Source organism: Cervus elaphus, chromosome 12, assembly GCF_910594005.1.
Source record: "Cervus elaphus chromosome 12, mCerEla1.1, whole genome shotgun sequence".
NCBI lineage: Eukaryota > Metazoa > Chordata > Mammalia > Artiodactyla > Cervidae > Cervus > Cervus elaphus.
This window is the reverse complement of record NC_057826.1, coordinates 43214610-43227682: the sequence shown is the minus strand read 5'-3', so window position 1 is coordinate 43227682 and position 13073 is coordinate 43214610.

The following is a 13073-nucleotide window of genomic DNA, read 5'->3' as shown; positions in this document are numbered from 1 at the left end:
CAGTCAGGCAGAGGGGCTGGGTCTTCTGAGGTAGGGCCTTATGTAGAATTATAATAACAACAGCAGGAAAAGCAAGTCAAAGAAACAGTTCCAAGATGGAATCAGAATTGCTTCTTCTCTGTCATATTCCCTGGTGGCTCAGATGGTAAAGCCTTTACCTGCAATGAGGGAGATCTGGGTTCGATCCCTGTGTTGGGAAGATCCCCTGGAGAAGGAAATGGCAACCCACTCCAGTACTCTTGCCTAGAAAATCCCGTGGATGGAGGAGCCTGGTGGGCTGCCGTTCATGGGGTTGCAAAGAGTTGGACACGACTGAGAAACTTCACTTTTCTGTCATATTCACACGGTGCATCCTTTTCCTTCCTTTTACTTTTAGTCTGTGGGTATCATATTAAAATAATTTTTGTAGGCAGCATATATTTAGGTCATGCTTTTTCCTCCAGTATGCTTCTGCCTCAGAGTTGAGGTACTGAAACATGGACCTGGTAAACTATGGCCTGGTAGACTTTCTGATTTTGTAAAAAAGCATTTAATTGGAACATAACCACATCCATTTCTTAACATATTGACTGTGGCTTCTTTTGTGCTACAATAGCAGAGTTAACATAGTTGCAACAGAGACTTTATAACTTGGCAAAGGTCAACTATTTTCCATCTGGTCCTTTGAGAAAAGTTTTCATGGTTTTGGTTTACACTTTTACATCTAATATAATTATCCATATGGTTGGTTTACTGTCTTGGTATTCTCTCATCCATCCTTTGCTCCCTTTTTTCTCTATTGCTTCTGTCCTTTGGACTAGTGAAAACTTTTTTTGAAATTTCACCTTATTTCCCCCCTTGGCTTAGTAGTTATAACTTTATGTTGTGTTATTTTACTTCAGTTTATACTGTGTATTCTTAGCACAGCCTGCCTTCAAGCAATACACCATTTTATACACAGTGTAAGAACTTTGACAGTGTACCTTCATTCTCCTGCTCTGGCATTTTTTATATTGTTATCATGTATTTCACCAGTATGAATTATAAAACCAGAAATTTTTTTTCACTTTTTACTAAAGCCATCAACTGTCTATTAAAGGGAGGTATATAGTGAGGTAAATATCTTTATATAATTTCCCAATATACTTACCACTACTGTTGCTCTTCACTCTTTTTTTTTTCTTTTTTTTTTTTAATTTTTTATTAGTTGGAGGCTAATTACTTCACAACATTTCAGTGGGTTTTGTCATACATTGATAGGAATCAGCCATAGATTTACACGTATTCCCCATCCCGATCCCCCCTCCCACCTCCCTCTCCACCCGATTCCTCTGGGTCTTCCCAGTGCACCGGGCCCGAGCACTTGTCTCATGCATCCCACCTGGGCTGGTGATCTGTTTCACCATAGATAGTATACATGTTGTTCTTTTGAAATATCCCACCCTCACATTCTCCCACAGAGTTCAAAAGTCTGTTCTGTATTTCTGTGTCTCTTTTTCTGTTTTGCATATAGGGTTATCGTTACCATCTTTCTAAATTCCATATATATGTGTTAGTATGCTGTAATGTTCTTTATCTTTCTGGCTTACTTCACTGTGTATAAGGGGCTCCAGTTTCATCCATCTCATTAGGACTGGTTCAAATGAATTCTTTTTAACGGCTGAGTAATATTCCATGGTGTATATGTACCACAGCTTCCTTATCCATTCATCTGCTGATGGGCATCTAGGTTGCTTCCATGTCCTGGCTATTATAAACAGTGCTGCAATGAACATTGGGGTGCACGTGTCTCTTTCAGATCTGGTTTCCTCAGTGTGTATGCCCAGAAGTGGTATTGCTGGGTCATATGGCAGTTCTATTTCCAGTTTTTTAAGAAATCTCCACACTGTTTTCCATAGCAGCTGTACTAGCTTGCATTCCCACCAACAGTGTAAGAGGGTTCCCTTTTCTCCACACCCTCTCCAGCATTTATTGCTTGTAGACTTTTGGATAGCAGCCATCCTGACTGGCGAGTAATGGTACCTCATTGTGGTTTTGATTTGCATTTCTCTAATAATGAGTGATGTTGAGCATCTTTTCATGTGTTTGTTAGCCATCTGTATGTCTTCTTTGGAGAAATGTCTGTTTAGTTCTTTGGCCCATTTTTGAATTGGGTCATTTATTTTTCTGGAATTGAGCTTCAGGAGTTGCTTGTATATTTTTGAGATTAATCCTTTGTCTGTTTCTTCATTTGCTATTATTTTCTCCCAATCTGAGGGCTGTCTTTTCACCTTACTTATAGTTTCCTTTGTAGTGCAAAAGCTTTTAAGTTTCATTAGGTCCCATTTGTTTAGTTTTGCTTTTATTTCCAATATTCTGGGAGGTGGGTCATAGAGGATCTTGCTGTGATTTATGTCGGAGAGTGTTTTGCCTATGTTCTCCTCTAGGAGTTTTATAGTTTCTGGTCTTACATTTAGATCTTTAATCCATTTTGAGTTTATTTTTGTGTATGGTGTTAGAAAGTGTTCTAGTTTCATTCTTTTACAAGTGGTTGACCAGTTATCCCAGCACCACTTCTTCAAGAGGTTGTCTTTTTTCCATTGTATATGCTTGCCTCCTTTGTCAAAGATAAGGTGTCCATAGGTTCGTGGATTTATCTCTGGGCTTTCTATTCTGTTCCATTGATCTATATTTCTGTCTTTGTGCCAGTACCATACTGTCTTGATGACTGTGGCTTTGTAGTAGAGTCTGAAGTCAGGCAGGTTGATTCCTCCAGTTCCATTCTTCTTTCTCAGGATTACTTTGGCTATTCGAGGGTTTTTGTATTTCCATACAAATTGTGAAATTATTTGTTCTAGTTCTGTGAAAAATACCATTGGTAGCTTGATAGGGATTGCATTGAATCTATAGATTGCTTTGGGTAGAATAGCCATTTTGACAATATTGATTCTTCCAATCCATGAACACGGTATGTTTCTCCATCTGTTTGTGTCCTCTTTGATTTCTTTCATCAGTGTTTTATAGTTTTCTATGTATAGGTCTTTTGTTTCTTTAGGTAGATATACTCCTAAGTATTTTATTCTTTTTGTTGCAATGGTGAATGGTATTGTTTCCTTAATTTCTCTTTCTGTTTTTTCATTGTTAGTATATAGGAATGCAAGGGATTTCTGTGTGTTAATTTTATATCCTGCAACTTTACTATATTCATTGATTAGCTCTAGTAATTTTCTGGTAGAGTCTTTAGGGTTTTCTATGTAGAGGATCATGTCATCTGCAAACAGTGAGAGTTTCACTTCTTCTTTTCCTATCTGGATTCCTTTTACTTCTTTTTCTGCTCTGATTGCTGTGGCAAAACTTCCAACACTATGTTGAATAGTAGTGGTGAGAGTGGGCACCCTTGTCTTGTTCCTGATTTCAGGGGAAATGCTTTCAATTTTTCACCATTGAGGGTGATGCTTGCTGTGGGTTTGTCATATATAGCTTTTATTATGTTGAGGTGTGTTCCTTCTATTCCTGCTTTTTGGAGAGTTTTAATCATAAATGAGTGTTGAATTTTGTCAAAGGCTTTCTCTGCATCTATTGAGATAATCATATGGTTTTTATCTTTCAATTTGTTAATGTGGTGTATTACATTGATTGATTTGCGGATATTGAAGAATCCTTGCATTCCTGGGATAAAGCCCACTTGGTCGTGGTGTATGATTTTTTTAATATGTTGTTGGATTCTGTTTGCTAGAATTTTGTTAAGGATTTTTGCATCTATGTTCATCAGTGATATTGGCCTGTAGTTTTCTTTTTTTGTGGCATCTCTGTCTGGTTTTGGAATTAGGGTGATGGTGGCCTCATAGAATGAGTTTGGAAGCTTACCTTCATCTGCAATTTTCTGGAAGAGTTTGAGTAAGATAGGTGTTAGCTCTTCTCTAAATTTTTGGTAGAATTCAGCTGTGAAGCCATCTGGTCCTGGGCTTTTGTTTGCTGGAAGATTTTTGATTACAGTTTCGATTTCCTTGCTTGTGATGGGTCTGTTAAGGTCTTCTATTTCTTCCTGGTTCAGTTTTGGAAGGTTATACTTTTCTAAGAATTTGTCCATTTCATCCAAGTTGTCCATTTTATTGGCATAGAGCTGCTGGTAGTAGTCTCTTATGATCCTTTGTATTTCAGTGTTGTCTGTTGTGATGTCTCCATTTTCATTTCTAATTTTGTTAATTTGGTTCTTCTCTCTTTGCTTCTTAATGAGTCTTGCTAATGGTTTGTCAATTTTGTTTATTTTTTCAAAAGACCAGCTTTTAGCTTTGTTGATTTTTGCTATGGTCTCTTTAGTTTCTTTTGCATTTATTTCTGCCCTGATTTTTAAGATTTCTTTCCTTCTGCTAACCCTGGGGTTCTTCATTTCTTCCTTCTCTAATTGCTTTAGGTATAGAGTTAGGTTATTTATTTGGTTTTTTTCTTGTTTCTTGATATAAGCCTGTAATGCTATGAACCTTCCCCTAAGCACTGCTTTTACAGTGTCCCATAGGTTTTGGGTTGTTGTGTTTTCATTTTCATTCATTTCTATACATATTTTGATTTCTTTTTTGATTTCTTCTATGATTTGTTGGTTATTCAGAAGCGTGTTATTTAGCCTCCATATGTCTGAATTTTTAACAATTTTTTTCCTGTAATTGAGATCTAATCTTACTGCACTGTGGTCAGAAAAGATGACTGGAATGATTTCAATTTTTTTGAATTTTCCAAGACCAGATTTATGGCCCAGGATGTGATCTATTCTGGAGAAGGTTCCGTGTGCACTTGAGAAAAAGGTGAAGTTGATTGTTTTGGGGTGAAATGTCCTATAGATATCAATTAGGTCTAGCTGGTCCATTGTGTCATTTAAGGTTTGTGTTTCCTTGTTAATTTTCTGTTTAGTTGATCTATCCATAGTTGTGAGTGGGGTATTAAAGTCTCCCACTATTATTGTGTTACTATTAATTTCCTCTTTCATACTCGTTAGTGTTTGCCGTACATATTGCGGTGCTCCTATGTTGGGTGCATATATATTTATAATTGTTGTATCTTCTTCTTGGATTGATCCTTTGATCATTATGTAGTGTCCTTCTTTGTCTCTTTTCACATCCTTTATTTTAAAGTCTATTTTATCTGATATGAGTATTGCGACTCCTGCTTTCTTTTGGTCTCCGTTTGCATGAAATATTTTTTTCCAGCCCTTCACTTTCAGTCTGTATGTGTCTCTTGTTTTGAGGTGGGTCTCTTGTAGACAGCATATATAGGGGTCTTGTTTTTGTATCCATTCAGCCAATCTTTGTCTTTTGGTTGGGGCATTCAACCCATTTACATTTAGGGTAATTATTGATAGGTGTGGTCCCGTTGCCATTTACTTTGTTGTTTTGGGTTCACGTTTATACAACCTTTCTGCATTTCCTGTCTAGAGAAGATCCTTTAGCATTTGTTGAAGAGCTGGTTTGGTGGTGCTGAATTCTCTCAGCTTTTGCTTATCTGTAAAGCTTTTAAATTCTCCTTCATATCTGAATGAGATCCTTGCTGGATACAGTAATCTAGGTTGTAGGTTATTCTCTTTCATTACTTTCAGTACGTCCTGCCATTCCCTTCTGGCCTGGAGGGTTTCTATTGATAGATCAGCTGTTATCCTTATGGGAATCCCTTTGTGTGTTATTTGTTATTTCTCCCTTGCTGCTTTTAATATTTGTTCTTTGTGTTTGATCTTTGTTAATTTGATTAATATGTGTCTTGGGGTGTTTCGCCTTGGGTTTATCCTGTTTGGGACTCTCTGGGTTTCTTGGACTTGGGTGGCTATTTCCTTCCCCATTTTAGGGAAGTTTTCAGCTATTATCTCCTCGAGTATTTTCTCATGGCCTTTCTTTTTGTCTTCTTCTTCTGGGACTCCTATGATTCGAATGTTGGGGCGTTTCACATTGTCCCAGAGGTCCCTGAGGTTGTCCTCATTTCTTTTGATCCTTTTTTCTTTTTTCCTCTCTGCTTCATTTATTTCCACCATTTTATCTTCTACCTCACTTATCCTATCTTCTGCCTCCGTTATTCTACTCTTGGTTCCCTCCAAAGTGTTTTTGATCTCATTCATTGCATTATTCATTTTTAATTGAGTCTTTTTTATTTCTTCTAGGTCTTTATTAAACAATTCTTGTATCTTTTCAATTTTTGTTTCCAGGCTATTTATCTGTAACTCCATTTTGTTTTCAAGATTTTGGATCATTTTTATTATCATTATTCTAAATTCTTTTTCAGGTAGATTCCCTATCTCCTCCTCTTTTGTTTGACTTGGTGGGCATTTTTCATGTTCCTTTACCTGTTGGGTATTTCTCTGCCTTTTCATCTTGTTTAGATTGCTGTGTCTGGAGTGGGCTTTCTGTATTCTGGAGGTCTGTGGTTCCTTTTTATTGTGGAAGATTTACCCAGTGGGTGGGGTTAGACGATTGGCTTGTCAAGGTTTCCTGGTTAGGGAAGCTTGCGTCAGTGTTCTGGTGCGTGGAACTTGATTTCTTCTCTTTGGAGAGCAATGGAGTGCCCAGTAATGAGTTTTGAGATGGGTCTATGTGTTAGGTGTGACCTTGGGCAGCCTGTATGTTGACGTTCAGGGCTATGTTCCTGCGTTGCTGGAGAATTTGCGTGGTATGTCTTGCTCTATAACTTATTGGCTCTTGGGTGGTGGTTGGTTTCAGTGTAGGAATGGAGGCTTTTGGACGGTCACTTATTACTTAAAGTTCCATGTAGTCAGGAGTTTTCTGGTGTTCTCAGGTTTTGGGCTTAAGTCTCCTGCCTCTGGATTTCAGTTTTATTCTTCCTGTAGTCTCAGGACTTCTCCAGCTATACAGCACTGATAAGAAAACTTCTAGGTTAATGGCGAAAAGATTCTCCCCTGTTAGGCATACCCAGAGAGGTTCACAGAGTTACATGAAGAAGAGGAGAGGGAGGACGGAGATAGAGATGAGCAGGAGGAGAAAAAGGGGGACTCAAGAGGAGAGAGACAGATCTACGCAGCTGTCTGTTCCCAGAGTGTTCTCCGTAGCCCAGTCACCTACAAAGATTCACAGAATTGGATTGGGAAGAGAAGGGGAAAGGAGGAAATAGAGGTGTTCTGAGGTAGAAAACAGAGAGTCAAGATTGGGAGAGAATAATCTTCGGTTTAAAAATAGGGCTTCTCTTCCTTTTTTTTTTTTTGTAAGGTTATAGTGTGTTGAAAATGAAAATTAAGGAGTAGTAGAGGAGTACTAGAGGACTTTAAAAGAAATAAGAGGAAAAGAAAAATAGAAAATAGAAGAGAAAAAGGAAAGAAAAAGAAAAAAAAAGAAGAAAAAAGAAAAAAAAAGAAGAAAAAAGAAAAAAAAAAAAAGAAAGAAAAAAAAATTTTTTTTTCCCCTAATTAAAAAAATCGTAAAAATCTATGAAAATGAAAGTTAAGGAGTAATGGGGGAGTAATAGGGGATTTTAAAGGAAAATAAAAGAGAATAAATAAAAAAGAAAAAAAAGAGAAAAAAGTAAAATTCTATCTAGGAGTTTCTCTAGAGCTGTTGCGGTCAGTGTGGGTTCGGCTCAGTTTCAGATAGCTCCTCGTTCCAGCTTACACTTCTCGGGTATCTACAGGCCCCTTACGGTGTAGTCGGTGTTTTCTAAAGGGATTTTAATCTGTTGCACCAGTCCCTTCTGAAGCGGTTCCCTTTGTTTATTTGACTTATGTTTGCCGGTCTCTTCAGAGCCTCATTTCCGCCCTGACACAGGCGGGCGGAGGTGGACTCTTATTCAGGTAGCTAGTTCCGTCGCTCTGCGGGGAGGGGCTGGCACTGCAGGGAGGGGCTGGTGCTGTGAGGGCGGGCTTGTGTCGCGGGGACGGGCTGGCGCTACCGGGAGGGCCTGACGCTGCTTTCTCCGTCTGCGCTGCTCAGGCTCCCGGCTGCTCTATATGGAGCGCGCCACGCGCTGCGCGAGGTTCCAGCCCTCGGGTGTTCCACAAAAGCACGGAGGGAAAAGCTGCGCCTGCTCTCTGTGCCTTCCCCGTCAGAGCAGTCCAGGCAGCCAGGGGCTTGGTGGGCGCACTCTCCCCAGGTGTGGCGCGCCCACTCCCTTCCGCGGACCCAGTTTCAGTTTCCGCTGGCGCCAATCGGGTGCCTGCGCCTTCCGCCCTCCGCGTCCCCAGCCCCAGTCCCCGCCCGCGCCGGTCGGGTGCCTGCGCCCTGTGTCTCGCTGCGACCTTCCCCTCCCCCCTGCCTCCTGCCTCCGGCGGGGCTGGGCCGGTCCGCAGCCTGCGAGCTCTTCTCTGGACTTTCTTGGTCTCTTTGTTCTGCGAACGGCCGGCAGTGTGTTCGGGCCGGTTAATGTACTCTCTCTCTTTTGGTCTCCCACAGTTCAAGTTGGCACCTCACAGAAGCTCCCTCCGATTGTCCTCAGGGCACTCAGGCCCGGACCCTACCCCAAGCAATGCCGCCCAAGACTCCCTTCCCGGGACGAATCTCTGTCCTCAGCTCTTTTGTCTCACTTTTTATCTTTTATATTTTGTCCTACCTCCTTTCGAAGACAATGGGCTGCTTTTCTGGGCGCCTGATGACCTCAGCTAGCGATCAGAAGTTGTTCTGTGAAGTTTGCTTTGCGTTCAGTTATTCTTTCATGAATTTGTAGGAGAGAAAGTGGTCTCCCCGTCCTACTCCTCCGCCATCTTGGCTCCTCCCCTGCTCTTCACTCTTTTCTGTAGATCCAGACCTCCGTGTGGTACCATTTTGTTTTGACTTGACGGACTGACTTCCTTTACATTATTATTTTTTTTGCCCCACCCCCCTACATTAGACTTTTCTCATATATGGTTCTGCTGGTGACAAATTCTTTGATGTTATGCATATTTCAGTCTGTATTTCATGTTTAAAGGAGCAGACAATCATGTGTTTGTTGGTTGGATTTGGATTTTCCTCTCCATTTTATTCAGATATAAGTGGAATACAATATCAGTTTAGGTGTACAACATGGTGATTTTATATGTAGTAATTTATATTTATGTAAAATGTTCTCACAATAAGTTTAGTTGACATTCACCACCTCACATAGTTAACAAATTTTTTCCTTAAAGACCGCCTCTCTTAGCAGCTTACAAATCAGCAATGCAGTGTTATCAGCTGTACTCCACAAGGTGTACATTACATCCACAGGACTTACTGTGTAACTGGAAGTTTGTACCTTTTCACCATCTTCTTCTACTTCCCCTACCACCAGCCGCCTCTTCTGGCTACCACCAATCAGTTCTCTGTGAGTTTGAGGGTTTTATTTTATTTTTTATTAGTTTTTAATGCAGTATAGTTGCTTTATAATGTTTTAGTTATACAGAAAACATCATGTTTATGTTTACGTATGTCCCTTGTTGTTTGGACACCATGAACATTGACTAGAGTTCCCTGAGCAGTTCACTAGGTTCTCATTATTTATCTGTTTTATGCATAGTATCAATAGTATATATATGTCAATCCAAATCGCTCAGTTCACCTCACCCAGCTACCACCCACCTTGGCGTCCATAGATTTGTTCTCTGTGTTTGTGTCTATTCGTCTGTGTGCAAATAGGATCATCTATACCATTTTCCTAGTTCCACGTATATGTGTTTATATATGATGTTTGTTTTTCTGTTTCTGACATACTGAACTCTGTATGACAGTCTCTAGGTCCATCCTCGGTGCTGCAGATGACACAATCTCTGTCCTTTTTCCAAGTAACATTCCATTGTGTACATGTACCACATCTTCTTTATCCATTTCTCTGTTCATGGACATTTATGTTGCTCCCCTCTCTGGGGTATTGTAAATAGTGCTGCAGTGAACAATGGTGTGGATGTATCTTTTGAATTATGATTTTCATTGTGTATATGTCCAGAGTGGGGTGGCAGGGTCATATGGTAGTTCTACTTTTAGTATTTTAAGGAATCTCCCTACTGGTCTTCATAGTGGCTGTATCAGTTTACATTCCCACAAACAGTGTAGGAACATTCCCCTTCCTTCTGCAGCATTTATTGGTTGTAGATTTTTTTTCACTATTTTTAATTGAATAGTGGCTTTACACTGCTGTATTGGTTTCTGTGACCTAGCTATAAGTATACATATATTCTCTCCCTCTTGAGGCTCCCTCCACCCCCTCACCATCCCACCCATAAGATCATCACAGACCACTGAGCCGAGTTGCTATGCTAAACACCTGCTTCCTGCTAGCTAGCTATCTTACACAAGGTCGTGTATATATGTCAGTGCTGCTCTATTAATTCATCCCAGCCTCTCCTTCAACCACTGTGCCCACAAGTCCCTTTCTACATCTGCATCTCTAATTCTGCCCTGCAAATATGTTCATCAGTACCCTCTTTCTAGATTCCATTTATATGCATTAATGTGATACTTGTTTATCTCCTTCTGGCATAATTCACTCTGTATGACAGACTTTAGGTTCATTCACATCACTACAACTGACTCAATTTCATTCCTTTTTATGACTGAGTAATATTTCTCTGTGTGTGTGTTTGTGTAACACAACTTCTTTATCCATGCATCTGTTGATGGACATCTAGGTTGCTTCCATGTTCTGGCTATTAGAAATAGTGCTGCTGTGAACAGTGGAGTAAATGTGTCTTTTCCAGTTATGGTTTTCTCTTCATATATGCCCAGTAGTGGGATTACTGGGTCTTATGGTAGTTTCATTCCTAGTTTTCTAAGGAATCTCCATACTCTGCTCCATAATGGCTATGTCAATATATACTGGCACCAACAGGGTAGGAGGGTTCCCTTTTCTTCACATCTACTCCAGCATTTATTGTTTGTAAATGTTTTTATGATGGCCATTCTGACTGGTGTTAGGTGTGATACCTCATTGTATCATTGATTTGTATTTCTCTAATAATTGGACTTCCTGGATGACTCAGTTGGAGAAGGCAATGGCAACCCACTCCAGTACTCTTGCCTGGGAAATCCCATGGACAGAGGAGCCTGGTAGGCTACAGTCCATGGGGTCGTGAAGAGTTGGACACGACTGAGCGACTTTACTTTCACTTTTCACTTTCATGCACTGGAGAAGGAAATGGCAACCCACTCCAGTATTCTTGCCTGGAGAATCCCAGGGATGGGAGCTTGGTGGGCTGCCATCTGTGGGGTCGCACAGAGTCGGACACAACTGACGTTACTTAGCAGCAGCAGGATGATTCAGTGGTAAAGAATTCACTGCAGTGCAAGAGATGCAGGTTGGATCCCTGGATCAGGAAGATTTTCTCAATTAGGAAATGGCAACCAATGAAGTATTCTTGCCTGGAAAATTCCATGGACAGAAGAGCCCAGCAGGCTACTCTCCATGGGGTCCCAAAGAGTCAGACACGATTGAGCGAATGTGCACACAGAGCACAAACTATCTCATCCTTCCTGCAGCCAGTCACAGGTGAGGATGGTCAGATTATCTCCCTGTGAACTGAAGAAAGGCACTTTAGCCCAACAGTCAGGCAGAGCAGCTGGGTTTACTGAGGCAGGGATTTATGTATGATTATAGAAACAACAGCAATGAAAAGTAAGTCAAATAAACCATTCCAATATGGAGTCAGAATTGCTTCTTCTCTGCCATATTTGCATGGTGTATTTTTTCCATCGTTTTACTTTTAATCTGTGAAAATGAAAGTCGCTCAGTTGTGTTCGACTCTTAGCAACCCCTTGGACTGTAGCCCACCAGGCTCCTCTTTCCACAGAATTCTCCAGGCAAGAATACTGGATTGGAAAAAAAAAAAAAAAAGAATACTGGATTGGGTAGCTGTTCCTTTCTCCAGGGGATTTTCCTAACCCAGGAATCAAACCCAGGTCTTCCACAATGCAGGCAGATTCTTTACCATATGAGACACCACAGAAACCCTTTAATCTGTGGATATCGTATTAAAATATTTTTTATAGACAGCATATTTTTAGGTCATGAATTTTTTCCCCCAATCTACTTCTGCCTTTGAAATGAGGTTCTTAAACAAGGGACTAGTAAACTATGGCCTTGTTTGTCATAAATAATATTTTATTGGAAGAGAGCCACATCCATTTCTTTGTGTATTGTGTGTGGCTACTTTTGTGTGACAACAGCAGTTAACCTAGTTGCAGCAGAAACTTTCTAACTTGCAAAGGTCAACTATTTACTATTTGGCCTTTTAAGAAATTTTTACTGACCTTTCGTTTAAACCTTTATATCTGTTGTAATTCTTCATATGGTTGGTTTAAATCTACTGTCTTGCTGTTGTCTCATCTGTCCCTTGTTCCCTTTCCTCTTTTCCTGCTATCTTTTGACTAGTGAAAGTTTTTTTGTTTTGTTTAATAATTTCACCTTACTTCCTTTCTTGGCTTAGTAATCATAACTAATTTTTGTGTTGTTTAACTTTAGTTTATACTGTGTATCTTCATCACAGTCTACCTTCAAGCATTACACCTTATATACACAGTGTAAGAACTTGGACAATTCACTTTCATTCTCATCTCCTGGTCTTTTAGCTATTGTTTTCGTGTATTATATTTCACCAATACATATATTATAAAACCAGAACTGTTTTTATTACTTTTGCTTCAAGCAATCAGTTGTCTTTTAAAGAGGTGTAATAGTGAGGTAAATGTCTTTATATCATTTCCCATTATACTTACTACTACTGGTGCTCTTCACTGTTTCCTGTAGATCCAGACCTTCATCTGGTACCATTTTCTTTTGACTTGAAGGACTTCCTTTACATTCCTTTCACATTTCTTGTATATGGTTCCTCTGGTGACAAATCTTTTAATGTTATGCATATTTCAATCTTTATTTCATGTTTAGGGGGAGCAGGCAATTACTTGTTTGTTGGTTAGGTTTGGATTTTTTCCCTCCAGTTTTATTGAGATATAATTGGAATATAACATCAGTTTTAGGTGTACAACATAGTGATTTTATATATATTAATATGTATATAATATATATATAATGCAAAATGATTATCACAGTAAGTTTAGTTAACTTCCATCACCTCATAAAGTTAACAGATTTTTTCCTGTGATGAGAAATTTTAAGACCTACTGTCTTAGCAGCGTACAGTTCTGCAATGCAGTGTTATCAATTATACTCAGAAAGATGTACAT